The sequence below is a fragment of the Protopterus annectens genome, chromosome 2.part1, assembly GCF_019279795.1.
Source record: "Protopterus annectens isolate FY-2018-M chromosome 2.part1, PAN1.0, whole genome shotgun sequence".
NCBI classification, from domain to species: Eukaryota; Metazoa; Chordata; order Ceratodontiformes; family Protopteridae; genus Protopterus; species Protopterus annectens.
The window spans coordinates 796,727,627-796,743,295 of record NC_056729.1 but is presented as its reverse complement, the minus strand read 5'-3'; positions in this window follow the sequence as shown (position 1 = coordinate 796,743,295).

Below are 15,669 nucleotides of genomic sequence, written 5' to 3'. Positions count from 1 at the left end.
CAAAAAACCCGGGGAAAAAAAAAAAAGCGTAAATTTGGAAAAAGGAAAAAATTTTTTTTTTTTTTTTCAAACCAAAAAAAAATGCATAAATTTTTTTCACAAAGAAAAGGCTTTAAAGTTAAGCCAGTTTTTTAAGCTAACCCCCCCAATGCAACAAAATTAAACAAAAAAGGGAAAAAAAAGGGTCGTTAAAAGGACCAGGCGAAAAGCTTAAAAAAAAAAAAGCCAAAAAAAATTTTTAAAAAACTTAACAAGAAAGTTTCCTTTTTTTCCCCCTTTTAAATCTGCAAACCCCGAGGACACCCAAACCAAGCCAGAAAACCCCCAAATGTTTAAGACTGGAAAAAAAGGGAAAAGAAAAAGGAACAAATTTCAAGGCCTTTTCATTTTGAACAAAAAACTAGCAAGTAAAGTTTAGGAAAGGAGAAATATTTTTTTTGTTTTTTTTTTGTTTTTTTTCAGACAGGAGAAAATGCAGTAAATGCTTTGTTTTCGACTAAATTGCTATCAAAGGCTGGTACACTTGAGTGTATTAGCCTGTTAGTTACTTTTAAGCAATACTTTAGCCCACAAGTGCAATCAACAATATAAGCTCACAAACACAGGAAAATAAGGCAATAAAACAGTAATAAAGGCACAAACAGTAGTTGAAAAGCTTAAAAGATCGAAAAATGCAAACTAAAAGTTTAAAAAATACTTATGATCAAGAAAGTTGCTTTTTCTGCTCTCTGCTGGCTTAGGAACTCTGCAGGGGACCACGAGGAGCTATGCCAAGTTCTCTAATGCCAGAAAAGCCTGCCAAAGCATGCTTTATAGCAGGGGGCTGGAAAAAACAGGAAATGACCCAAAATGGCCAACAAATTACAAGTTGCTGCTTCTAACCACTCCTCTGAGGACAAACAAGCAGCTCAGTACTCCCCACTCCCACTGGTGAGTAAAGAAACTACCTCTGGCCACACAAGAAAATGGAGGAACACAGAAACCAAATACAAAGCCCAGGGATCAGCAAAATCTGATCACTGGAACAACTAGCAAGTAAAGTTTAGGAAAGGAGAAATATTTTTTGTTTTTTTTTTTTTTTTTTTCAAACAGACAGGAAAAAATGCAGTAAATGCTTTGTTTTAGACTAAATTGCTATCAAAGGCTGGTACACTTGAGTGTATTAGCCTGTTAGTTACTTTTAAACAATACTTTAGCCCACAAGTGCAATCAACAATATAAGCTCACAAACACAGGAAAATAAGGCAATAAAACAGTAATAAAGGCACAAACAGTAGTCGAAAAGCTTAAAAGATCGAAAAATGCAAACAAAAAGTTTTAAAAAATACTTATGATCAAGAAAGTTGCTTTTTCTGCTCTCTGCTGGCTTAGGAACTCTGCAGGGAACCACGAGGAGCTATGCCAAGTTCTCTAATGCCAGAAAAGCCCGCCAACGCGTGCTTTATAGCAGGGGGCTGGTAAAAACAGGAAATGACCCAAAATGGCCAACAAATTACAAGTTGCTGCTTCTAACCACTCCTCTGAGGACAAACAAGCAGCTCAGTACTCCCCACTCCCACTGGTGAGTAAAGAAACTACCTCTGGCCACACAAGAAAATGGAGGAACACAGAAACCAAATGCAAAGCCCAGGGATCAGCAAAATCTGATCACTGGAACAACTAGCAAGTAAAGTTTAGGAAAGGAGAAATATTTTTTGTTTTTTTGTTTTTTTTCAAACAGACAGGAAAAAATGCAGTAAATCCTTTGTTTTCGACTAAATTGCTATCAAAGGCTGGTACACTTGAGTGTATTAGCCTGTTAGTTACTTTTAAGCAATACTTTAGCCCACAAGTGCAATCAACAATATAAGCTCACAAACACAGGAAAATAAGGCAAGAAAACAGTAATAAAGGCACAAACAGTAGTCGAAAGCTGAAAAGATCGAAAAATGCAAACAAAAAGTTTTAAAAAATACTTATGATCAAGAAAGTTGCTTTTTCTGCTCTCTGCTGGCTTAGGAACTCTGCAGGGGACCACGAGGAGCTATGCCAAGTTCTCTAATGCCAGAAAAGCCCGCCAAAGTGTGCTTTATAGCAGGGGGCTGGAAAAAACAGGAAATGACCCAAAATGGCCAACAAATTACAAGTTGCTGCTTCTAACCACTCCTCTGAGGACAAACAAGCAGCTCAGTACTCCCCACTCCCACTGGTGAGTAAAGAAACTACCTCTGGCCACACAAGAAAATGGAGGAACACAGAAACCAAATACAAAGCCCAGAGATCAGCAAAATCTGATCACTGGAACAACTAGCAAGTAAAGTTTAGGAAAGGAGAAATATTTTTTTGTTTTTTTTTTTTTTTCAAACAGACAGGAAAAATGCAGTAAATGCTTTGTTTTCGACTAAATTGCTATCAAAGGCTGGTACACTTGAGTGTATTAGCCTGTTAGTTACTTTTAAGCAATACTTTAGCCCACAAGTGCAGTCAACAATATAAGCTCACAAACACAGGAAAATAAGGCAATAAAACAGTAATAAAGGCACAAACAGTAGTCAAAAAGCTTAAAAGATCGAAAATGCAAACAAAAGTTTTAAAAAATACTTATGATCAAGAAAGTTGCTTTTTCTGCTCTCTGCTGGCTTAGGAACTCTGCAGGGGACCACGAGGAGCTATGCCAAGTTCTCTAATGCCAGAAAAGCCCGCCAAAGCGTGCTTTATAGCAGGGGGCTGGAAAACAGGAAATGACCCAAAATGGCCAACAAATTACAAGTTGCTGCTTCTAACCACTCCTCTGAGGACAAACAAGCAGCTCAGTACTCCCCACTCCCACTGGTGAGTAAAGAAACTACCTCTGGCCACACAAGAAAATGGAGGAACACAGAAACCAAATACAAAGCCCAGGGATCAGCAAAATCGATCACTGGAACAACTAGCAAGTAAAGTTTAGGAAAGGAGAAATATTTTTTTTGTTTTTTTTTTTTTCAAACAGACAGGAAAAAATGCAGTAAATGCTTTGTTTTCGACTAAATTGCTATCAAAGGCTGGTACACTTGAATGTATTAGCCTGTTAGTTACTTTTAAGCAATACTTTAGCCCACAAGTGCAATCAACAATATAAGCTCACAAACACAGGAAAATAAGGCAATAAAACAGTAATAAAGGCACAAACAGTAGTTGAAAAGCTTAAAAGATCGAAAAATGCAAACAAAAAGTTTTAAAAAATACTTATGATCAAGAAAGTTGCTTTTTCTGCTCTCTGCTGGCTTAGGAACTCTGCAGGGGACCACGAGGAGCTATGCCAAGTTCTCTAATGCCAGAAAAGCCCGCCAAAGCATGCTTTATAGCAGGGGGCTGGAAAAAACAGGAAATGACCCAAAATGGCCAACAAATTACAAGTTGCTGCTTCTAACCACTCCTCTGAGGACAAACAAGCAGCTCAGTACTCCCCACTCCCACTGTTGAGTAAAGAAACTACCTCTGGCCTCACAAGAAAATGGAGGAACACAGAAACCAAATACAAAGCCCAGGGATCAGCAAAATCTGATCACTGGAACAACTAGCAAGTAAAGTTTAGGAAAGGAGAAATATTTTTTGTTTTTTGTTTTTTTTCAAACAGACAGGAAAAAAATGCAGTAAATGCTTTGTTTTCGACTAAATTGCTATCAAAGGCTGGTACACTTGAGTGTATTAGCCTGTTAGTTACTTTTAAGCAATACTTTAGCCCACAAGTGCAATCAACAATATAAGCTCACAAACACAGGAAAATAAGGCAATAAAACAGTAATAAAGGCACAAACAGTAGTCGAAAAGCTTAAAAGATCGAAAAATGCAAACAAAAAGTTTTAAAAATACTTATGATCAAGAAAGTTGCTTTTTCTGCTCTCTGCTGGCTTAGGAACTCTGCAGTGGACCACGAGGAGCTATGCCAAATTCCTCCAGCCAGGAATCAAAGGAGAGAACCTCTTGCTGTGAGGCGAGAATGCTACCGCTGCACCACTGCTCCGTATACATCTATATATATATATATATATATATATATATATATATATATATATATATATATATATATATATATATATATATATATATATATATATATATATGTATATGTATATACACACACATGGATGTGTGTGTGTGTGTGTGTGTGTGTGTGTGTGTGTGTGTGTGTGTGTGTGTGTGTGTGTGTGTGCCTCAGGAGAACTGGTTTTTGCAGTTTTGAATGTATAACTGATATACTAGCTTGCTCTAGATGTGCATTGATAATGGCTGCACCCTTAATCATCGAAACACTGGCAACTATGCTGTGAATTATGTGAGGACACAAACAGTCTTTGTCAGAAGTAAGCAGCTTAGGGTAAATATATACATATTTAAGTAAATCTATTCTGTTCACTTTTCTTCATCTTTGTTTAGTCAGAGGTATAACTGTTTTATCCCTGATTTGTAATTCCTTTTATACTATATGCCTAGTTTCTTTAGTTTTAGAAAGGGGATGTGGCAGTCTACACATTCAAAGACTATCTTTATCTCAAAATAAACCCCTTATGTTATGTTGCCTGTTTCCATTTTGGAGTACATTGTGCTTTTGACTGTATGGATAGTTATTAGGGTTTATCATATGGCCTAAAGCTAAACTGGGAGTCTGTGATTAGACCATATTTTTATCCAGTCCAATATTTCTGAATGTTTTCTTTCAAATACCTTGCGCAGGGGCATGACTAAGAAATGACAAGGGGGGGGGGTCACAGTAAAGACCTCATGGAGATTTGCACATACCCAGGTTGTCTGTGTCATTATGGAACACATTGACAGACATTTCAAAATGTTATATAGTGTAGTCTGAAGTGAGAGAAGTGACAACTTTTATCATTTTGAGTCATTTTATTGTTCTTCAGTAAATAAATATAACTTGTAGCTCAAAACAAAATTAGTTTACATTCAACAGTGACATTATCATGAAATATTTCTTTCCCATAAGTTATGACAACTCCACAGAGACTTTTCTTCTCTAGCCGAAAAATGTTTCAGCTGCAACTACTAAGAAATCTCTGAAGCAGAATGCTGAATGTTTTGTCTCCAGAAATTTGATTTGTTCCTCACTGTGAGCAGAATATCTGAGACTCCTGAAAAAGTACAAAAGTGAACATTATTTCTTCAAAGGGGAAAATGTCATGAGTATATGCAAAGACTTTACCTTTCACAAATGGGAAAGAGCCAAAATACCAGCAGTAAGAGAGAAGTGTGCATGTATGGTGAGCCTAAATGTCTTCATTTGTTCATCAGTTATTCTTTATAGGTTTCAAGGCTTAATGAAAAGTATACATTTGTATGCTACTTGTACAATATAAATGAACTAAAGTCTGAACATTCATTGAGTTGCATGAACTGTCTGTGGTATAAGGACTGATCAGACAAATGGCAGGCTGCAAGCTTCTAATACACACAGACACAGTATTACCTAGCATCATAGTCCTGTGCAGAGGAGCTAAAATGTAATGATATAGTTAAAGGAATTACACGAAGAGATAGCATGTGCAATATAATATGTGAGTCAAATAATGAAAAATGAAATGTAAGCTGAGAATGAAATGTAACAACACTATAGATAAAATAGATCCACAACGTGCACGTGGAGTATGGCACGGATGAAATTCTTGATGATTGTACTAGATCTGGTTGTGCACGTGAAGTGCCAATGTTTGGTCAGTTTTGAAGAAGCCATGGTAAGAAAAAAGTATCCTTATACAAGGTTTTAGAAATTAAAGAGTGTTTCAAAAAATATGTTATTGAGGTAATGCATCAAAATACGACGGAAAGAGCTGTTCCTATTTAATCAAAGTGAAGAGATAATGCTTACTTTAATCAACCCCAAAGGCTCAGAACTAATAAACAGAGTGTACTTTATACAACAACTGCACAGTGTGATAGTTTGTCACAACACATTATTGAAATATTGGGGCTGAAAGTCAAGGGAAGGAAAAAAGTTTGAACATTTACTTACATATCCAGGGTATAATTTTCTGACATATCCAGGTGGCTCTTCTGTCATGTGGGTTTCTTCTGGGTGCTCCAGTTTCCTCCCTCATTCTGAATACATGCAGTAGGTGGATTGGAAACTCTAAATTGGTTGTAGGTGCAAGGGTTTTTGCGAGTTAGTGGCATGAATGATCTACCTCTCCAGCGCTAGCCACCCAGTGGTATAAACCTTGGCTCAAAATGATTGTTCTGCTAAAGTGACACCCAACCCCATGTGCAAAATGGGAAAAGGGGTTGAGGATAGATAGATGGATGTATGGATGTATGGATGGATGGATGGATGGATGGATGGATGGATGGATGGATGGATGGATGGATAAGATGCAGAAGTTAGTGGTGAAAGGCCTGATCACTATGAGTTGATAGGACGGATTACTCTCTCTTTCTAGAACTCAACAAATCAGCCATTCTCACTTCTCATCCAGTAATGAGTCAGCTGCATTATGACTTCAAAATAAATAATGATTACAATAAAAGTACTGGGGAAAACTCATCATGAACAAATGACTGTAATTTGCTTTCTTCTTTTGAAATAAACAAAAAACTCAAGACGTGGATGCATTTTCAGATTTGTGTTGTAGCGCTGGAGAAGTTGGGTAAAATTAACCAGCAAACACCATGGGTGTAAAACCCACCCAGGGCAAGTGATGAACACAACTAAATAAAGGCTATGGTATGGAAATGATGTGGAAATTATGTAGTGCAGGTTATTAGTGGCTGGCACATTTTAAGCCAGAAATGCAATGACTATTCAGACTTCACTGTCAGACACTTCAGACTGTGACTACAGCTAAATGATACATGCAGTGAGAATGTGGTGTTTTTTGTTAGAGTAAATTACTTCAAGTGCATGTAGTATTTTTGTGTGATCATTTACCTAAGAATTATATTGGATATTAATGAAGACGTAAGAACCCAGGCTGGACACTCAATCTAGTTGTAATCTCACAGTCAAGGGTGTCTCCTGAGTGCAGGTTTGCAGGTAAAATGTTATATTTTTCTGATGGGGAGGCTGCAATTCTTGACCATTTGAGTTACCAATAACTGTTAATAGACCTGTTTGATCTCATTTCTTTGTGTCAAATGTTCCTTCCTTTAAGCAATTTTGACAGTATTTTTTGATAGATTCATAGGTAGCTACTATGCATGTAATCCAGAAAATCATTGAGGAGTAGAGACTACCTAATTTCCCATTTGTTCAGAGCACTGGCTGATTAAATTAATTGCTCAGAGCCACAACAAATGGAGGCTGAGGAAATCAATGCCTGACCACAAGAGGCAGCTTGCTAACAGCTCACAGCCGTATTCCTTTGTTTTCATTTCTGAGATTGGACTACAAGACTAGAGATATGTATTTTGCATTCATTATAATGTTAATAAGTAGAGCCAAATAAGATGGGCAGCATCTCAAAACTGCGTGTGTGAAGGAGATAGAACAGATATGTGGTTGAGCTGGGTATGAGAATGAAGTACATAAGGAAATTTGCGGGAAGAATGCAGATGGCCAGTAAATTTCTCAAAAGAAATACTGAGTGCAGGACAAACTGGGAAATAGAAAAGTTGGACCCAACTAAGAAAGATTACTGGTTGGAAAACAAAGAGACTAAGAGAACAGTCTTAAGGGCAAAGAGCAAGGTGTCATGGAACCCTCTTCAATCTTTTGGAAAGTGGCTCAGCAAATAGCCCAAAGAAGCTGCATCAAGCTGCAAAGGCAATGACCTAAAGATAATGATGATTGTCAGCAGACCCTATTCATAAGGGAGATCTACAACAATCTGCTCCCTGGTCCTGGGAGCTTTAAGGACAAATGGAAGCAGTACTTTAAGATGTTTCTGAATGAAGAAAACTTCAGAGAAGTGCTGCTTTATGCATAGCCTAAGATAAAAGAAGAAGGAGAATTCACCTTAGATTAAGTAAAAGTGCATTACTGAAAATTATGTGTGTGTGTGTGTGTGTGTGTGTGTGTGTGTGTGTGTGTGTGTGTGTGTGTGTGTGTGTGTGTGTGTGTATGGGTCCCTATCAGATTACTGAGTTTTCACAAACTTGAAATTCACATGGTCGATACTATATGATCGAATTTTTGAAAACTCGAAGCTTTTAAATTGAGATTGCAGTACAGTGAGCATCGAGAAATGTACCATTTTCCCCACTGTAGTATGATCTTGAAGTTGGTATATATAATGTTCAGGGGGCATGGGGACCAGAGGGGGATTGTCCCCCTGTAAAAATGTAAAAAAGGCAGATTTTTGTTTTTTGTGAGGTTTTTTTGAAATTTGACTTTTTGGAAACTTGATCATATGGTCTTGAGAATATGAATTTCAAGTTTCTGAAAACTTGATTTTCTGACATAGACCTCACTCTCTCTCTCTCTCTCTCTCTCTATATATATATATATATATATATATAGATAGATATATACATATGAATCTACTTTACAAGCTTGAAGTTTGAAAACTTCGAACTGCAAATTGTCAAGACCATAAGATCGAAGTTTTGAAACTTCAAAATTGTAATAAAAAAATAAAAACACATTTTTTTTTTTTAAATTTTCTGCAAGGGAGCAAGTACCCTGTACTCCCTATACCGCCTGCTAAATAAATATACCAACTCCAAGATTGCATTACAGTGAGGAAAATTGTAATTTTCCCATTCCACGCTGTATGGTGATCTCTATTTAAAATGTTCAAAGTTTTAAAACTTTGATCTTATGGTCTCAACCATTTGCAGTTCAAAGTTTTGAAACTTTGATGTTGTGAGGGGAATCCATACATACATACAAACACATGCATACACAAACACACATGCATACACACGCGCGTACACACACACACACACGCACACACATATAAAATGAGAGAGAGGCATATCCTAGAATCCCAGATGACCATAAAATAGCTTTCATGAGCCAAGGAATAAGAACAGAGTGGATATTCACAGCTGCAGGCAGTACAGCAGTATCAAACTCCTACCACACTACAGGTAACCACTGCTTAACATCCGGAATATGTTCCATCCCATAGAATGCTAAGAGGAGCAGACATTAAGTGAACGCCCTATATTTTGTATTGTGCTTTGCTTAAAGTCTGTCTGCACAATTGCCGATCACATTTACATCTGCTTAGTGCAGTGTGGATATAAAGGCAGTAAGACGTTGTGTGGAAAGGCGTTAAGTGGCACACACCTGCACATGAAAATGTTGGTGAAGATGACTGATAAATGAATGAGCAGAGTAGTAGAAAGTTAGACTGAAGATGAATAGTTCAGATGCAGATCAGGCTGTAGTACAACCAACCCAGTTTTGCAGTGAGACAGATAGTGGTGAAGAAGCTGTAGAAGATGAAAGTGTCCTACTGGACATTCCCAGACATGGTCTCAAGAAAGCTGATAGCTGTACTGTGATGGTTTGAAGTGCAAGAAATCTTGGCAGAAGTAGAGCAGGCTATGCACAAGGACCCAGTTATGCAAGTAATCGGAGTATTTCGACTCACACAGGGCATCTCAGTTAAAGTGGATGTGGATTAAAGCTCAGTTCTGAGCCCAGTCCTCTTTATAGCCGAGATACATAATGTCTCCTGCTCATTTTCCTGGAGCTCAACTTGGAGTCCTAGCCTGTGTTCCAAAAGTGTTAAACTTGTATGCTGTGTGACACCTCACCACTGGCAACAGAAATCAAGGAGCCTCAATCCTCACTACTAGCACCAGTGGGAGATGTACATTGGGAGGATGACACGTACACACACAGTAAAGTGCAATTTCCATTAAGAGCACACAGATATCACAGTCAGTTTGGGGCTAGTTTCTCCCTCTTTCTCCAGATCCACAATAAAACTCTTCACTGGCACAGCTACAGAGTTGAGATCTCAACTGAGTGTCAAACTCAAGACCTCCAGCACCCTCTCTGTCCAACTAGTTCTTTGTGTCCCTACCCAAGTAGCTGACACACAGACTCTTTGAAATTTGATTTATACACAAACACACACACATATCTGGGAGAAGGTGGCACAGGTTTACTAGTTATGCCCCCTTTCTTCAGACTATAAGGTAGTTATCACTGCCACTAGTCACTCCTTATCAGCTACTTTAAGGCCCTTAACAAAGGGTGTCCAATCTTACTGTGTCATGTTACTGTTATGCCAAGTGGTATTTTGACAAAGAGCAAGGCTATTAGGAGTGGCCCATAGTGTCACCAAATAAATATGCAAGTAGTCCCAGACCTTAAATATATCTCATAAATATCAGACACAAAGAAATGTTTAAGTATATTTAATTATAAATAATAAAAGAACAAGAAAATACTCAGTGTATAATCACAGTTACATCCGAGTTCAAAATCACAGGAAATATTTAAAACAACATGGCAGGAAAGTCTCAAGTAAACAAAGAACACATCTAAACTATGCTTCTCTATATTCTTGACTGTATCTAACAGAAATTACCATACCCTAGTTAATTTACTTACAGAGCAACAAGCAGGCAGATGTGGTGAGTGGATGTTCTTGCTAGGTCAAAGACAAAATACAAAATGCTCAGTCTCTCTCTCAGAGACTTCTTAAATGAATATATCAAATATTACTGCTGGGGTGGCTTTAAGCATGGCATCACTTCTTGTCATCTGACTCTATCCAGGTGAAACCCCCCCCCCCCACTGAGGCAGCTGGTAGCATTTAGCATCTACCTTTGAAAATACATAAACAAGGACTGCTCTTAGATCTAAGGCAGATCCTTGAAGTCATAAAAGAATAAACATTTCAAAGACACTGCAGAAAACTTCTAGTTCTAGACATTGTGTCTGTTACTGCACTGCAACTGAGAGATAACATCTTTTGTTTATGGCCCAGCCATAAATTAACTCAAGCTCAACTAACTTCTTGTGTTGCAGTTTCCATTGTTAAAAAATATATACATCTAAACAGTTACAATAATGTATATACATTTCTGCTCAGTACCTTACAAAATATCTCTTCAGCACACACCTGTACAATATGACTTACAGTTCTAATACATCTGTAACTCAAGCATCTTACATGAAGCATGCTGACATTCACAAATGACAAATAACTATTTACAATATTCCAGACAGCTGTGCTGGCAGTATCTCCTTCTGTTACACTTCTAGATAAACCATGTTAATATTCACAAATTACATAAAATCATTTACAAAATTCCAAATATCTGGACTGGCAGTATCTCCTTTCGTGACGTGCAGTGCCAGCCAGACAAAGTTAAGTACCTTTGATTGCTAAATCACACTTTGATTGCTTTTGTTTCCTGCTTTTATATGTGCATTTCACTGAATTTTTCGTAAAAAAAAAAAAATGATCTTCTCACTCTTACTGCCTTGAAGTTACCTTCAACAAGGGATTTCCAGCTAGTTTAAGTGGTTTGTGTTAGCATTGCACCTGTGGGTTTCTTCTACTGTGTTTTTCCATCAAGAGGACTGGGTTTATTCATCTTGAGGCAAGCACTGTATGCCTGGTCTATCTGAGCTGGGAAATAATCAAATAACCTCATAGTGTAGTCATTTTAGTGGACAGAGGGCTCAGTATTTAGTTTATGTTTTTTTTTTTCTGTGATGCTATACATTTTGCGTGTTTGTGTAGCTTAGCAGTGTCCTGTACAGTAGCACACACTCAGAAAGTAAACTTTCTCTGTAGAACCAACAATAAAACTGTAATGTGTAAAGCAGCAATATAGTGCAAATACCTTGGGTGCCAACAAGCTTAGAGCAGCTAGTTGGGCCTTGAGTGACAATACCTACAGATTTAGTAGAATTCAGTAATGTGTGAACATTAAAGTTAGTATAGTTTAGTACTGTTTAGCAAAATCTGCCCCAACAAAGCACCCCTAATAGCCTGCACAAACAAAGTACCCTTAATAGCCTTCTAACCCCAATACACCACCCCTTGTAGCTCACAAATCAAAGGACTGGTCATTATGGATATGCAATTTTCTAACTTCTCTATATCCAGTTTTGAGGATATGGGCATCTTGAGACAGTGTAGCAATTGTCTCATGTTTCCTGACAACCACTTAATCCTTAAAGTATCAGACACAGCGTGAAACAGGTGTAATTATACAATGAAACTGTGGAGTAAACTCTCACATACAAGTCCACATCAGGTCATCAAAACCACACACACAACACCCACCTCACACAGCATACAACACACACATAGACTAACATATGCTGAGGTACTTAAAAAGCAATCCTCCTAAACATCACAGGTCACGTAGACCACCTGCTGTTAAAGCTATGCCTCAGCAAGCCTATCGACACTCAGAAAAAACAACACTTAACATCATAAATGCTGTCAATCTCAGCGGAGCCCCAAACACCAAGCCCCTAAGGCAAGAAAACACACTTCCCAGGACTATCATCATAGGCAACTTCATAGTAAGATACACTAGTCCCCCTGTAACCAGAATAAACAAGAGGAAGATAACTGTCAGTTGCTTATCTGGATCAGGGTCAGGATCCATCAGATCGTGCACACAATCAAGTCATTATGCCACAGGTACCAGTATGATTCCATAGTCCAGGCAGGTGTAAATGTCCTGAGATGTACCTCCTTGACTATATGAAAAGAGACATTATGGACCTTTCAGACTGTGTGTTGCAGGCTGGTATGAGCCTGGCAATGAACAGCATATTACCATCACTGAGGATGAACCCACAGTATGAGCAAAAAATTATGGATTTCAACAACTGGTTCTCTTTCTAGTGTCATTCTAAGGGGATCCAATATTCATCTTGGGAGAACATGGTCAACAGACCACATTGCTTTGCCAGAGATGGTCTGCACCTTTCCCTTCTAGGCTTTTGAATACTGGTTAAGGCTTTATCTACCCTCACCAATTTGACAAACCTAATGGCATAGCAAAATCAACTCGACAAAACCTCTTGGTATTATTGCTCAGTGCCAGGAGCCTATATACAAAAACTACACTCCCTCTAAGCCCTACTCACACTTGAGAATAGAGATATCTGTGCAGGTACCAAGACATGGTTTAAAGCGTTAAAGAGTACCCTGGCAGTGGAAAGTGTTAGTGCCTTCCACACTTTTAGATGAGGAGCTGCACAGACAAGGGCTAAAGGTGGCGGTGTCTCAATGTACATCAGTAACAAACATACCTCTCGGGTGGTCAAACAGGATTATGTACTGGAGTTCCTCCATGTGCATATCACCAAAAACAAGATCCCTTACCATATCCTAGTCAGCTATAGGTCACTGTCCTTGTCCCAAGAAGCTCAAAATGCATACTTGTACCTACTGGAGACACTTACCATCCAACTTAACACCCTACTCATGGGAGAATTTAAGTACCCCTCTATAGATTGAGAGTCTTACATTGCCTCAAATCCACAGGCACAGATATTCCTGGACTTCATTAATACATTCACCTATGACCAAATAGTAAGTACTTCCACTAGAGGCTACAACATACTGTACTTTGTGTTCACAAATATGGGAGAATGTTGCACCCCTCCAATGTCTCATCCTCCCTGGTAAGGTCCAATCACAAAGCTGTCTCATTTGAAATCAAAAGCAACTCCATTATTCCATAAAAACTAGTAACAGAAACTATTTCAGTGCAAATTACCCGTTATTAAGTTATGGTTTGTCAAAATTCAATGCCCTTCCAAACCACAGGAATAGACTGGCCTATGCTAAACTGCTCTCAGAAACTCTGTACAATCATGTCAATGTCTGCATAGAGGCTGTTGTATCAACCAGAAGAAGCTCAGAACTAGCTGAAGAAGCAAACCACCCTTGTGGCATCCCAAATTAAACAGAATATACAAACAAAGGAAACAATTGTGGCAAAAATCAGGAAGGATAACTACCATAAAAATAAAAACTCTCTCATCAAAGTAAATAGGGAACTAAAAGGACTTATTAGGTCAAACAAAGTCATGCTTTAGGTTAAGATCGCCTTCCAGGTGAAAGCTCTTATAGTGTCCACTATAGTAAAAACTCCTTTAATACTTTATAGCTTATAAACAAAGGGATTGCATCTAGATCTAGAAAATTCCTTCACTTTATTCACCCTCATTTGATCAATGCAACAACTGGAATGTCCACAGAGATACCTTGCTAAAGGGATACAAAGCCTAAAGGATATGTTAGTTTCACTAGTGATAATAAAACTTATCGACTATGGGATGGAATAGGCCAACTTAATACCAAATAGGATACGTTAATTCAAGCATCAAACAAGAAATTGGCTAGTCTTAAAATGGCCTGCAAGGACAGCTAACCTGCTACTTACCTATGAACCTAGAGCTTGTAACAGAAGAATTCCACAGAAGCTGAAAAGTAATAATTACAGACGGCACTGTGACCAGTGCACAGGTGTATGGTCACAGACCTGGGAAGAGAAAATATTGCAGCTATGGATGCTAGAGCTGATGAAGATAAAATGCTTGAAACAGGTAGTCAGATTCACCACTGTGAGACAGATGAAGACACAAAGACATAAAAGCAGAAGCCAAAGTAGGTCAGTTTGCAGAAAATGTCAAGGAAAACAGATTATGCTGGTTCAGTCACATGCAGAACAAAGCAGAAGATTATTTGATAAAGCTGACTTGGGAGTAACAGGAAGAAGGTAAGTAAAGATGAAGACTTCCATCCAAGAAATTGACATTAGGCAACCTGCTACAATCAGACATAACATTCAAACACAAATCACTCAAACACACAGACATTGAAAATCTGGAAAAGTAGGAGCTTATAGTAAAAATCATGGATGATAATTAGCATTGAGTTTGTATAACTACTAGCATAACTTCTTCCACTCAAAATACGATTCAGGGATTCAACAACTGACACAAAGTAAGAAGTTTAGAAGAAATAAGTGATATAATTACATAACATATAGCCATATTAATCATGTTTTCCTCGGATTAAGCATAAGTTATGAAGCAGGGCCTGTCTCACACACATAAATGCTCACATACACACTCAAACACACATATGCACACACACAGACACACATTGGGAAGATGCTGCCTTAAGACAATGCAACTACTCATAAGTTATATCTGTGCATGTGTGTGTGTGTGTGCGTGTGTGTGTGTGTGTGTGTGTGTGTGTGTGTGTGTGTGTGTGTGTATGTGCATTGTGTTAATATCTACCCCCCTGATAGATATGTGTGTATGTTTGTCTGTGACTTTAAGACATATATCTATATATATATATATATATATATATATAGAGAGAGAGAGAGAGAGAGAGAGTGAGAGATAGATATATGATTACATAACATAACAGTGAAAGCTCAAAAGGAAGCAGTGAAAAAGACAAGTCTTCAACTCAATGCAAAACAACAGCAAAAAAAAACAAAAAAAAAAACATTTTTTTATTCGAGGAGGCAAGCTGCCCCATACCTCCCCATACTCTGTGGTAATTTCATATATCAACTGCAAGATCCTACAACAATGGAAAAGGGGAAATTCCCAGATCTTACTATATCTTATTATATCATGATCTCACACCGAGAACTGCTATCAGACAATAAAATAGACAAAAAAGGGCATTCATTCTTCTGAGTATTCTATCTTGGCTATTACAGCCGTATGTATAAATATATATATATATATATATATATATATATATATATATATATATATATATATATATTATTTATTTA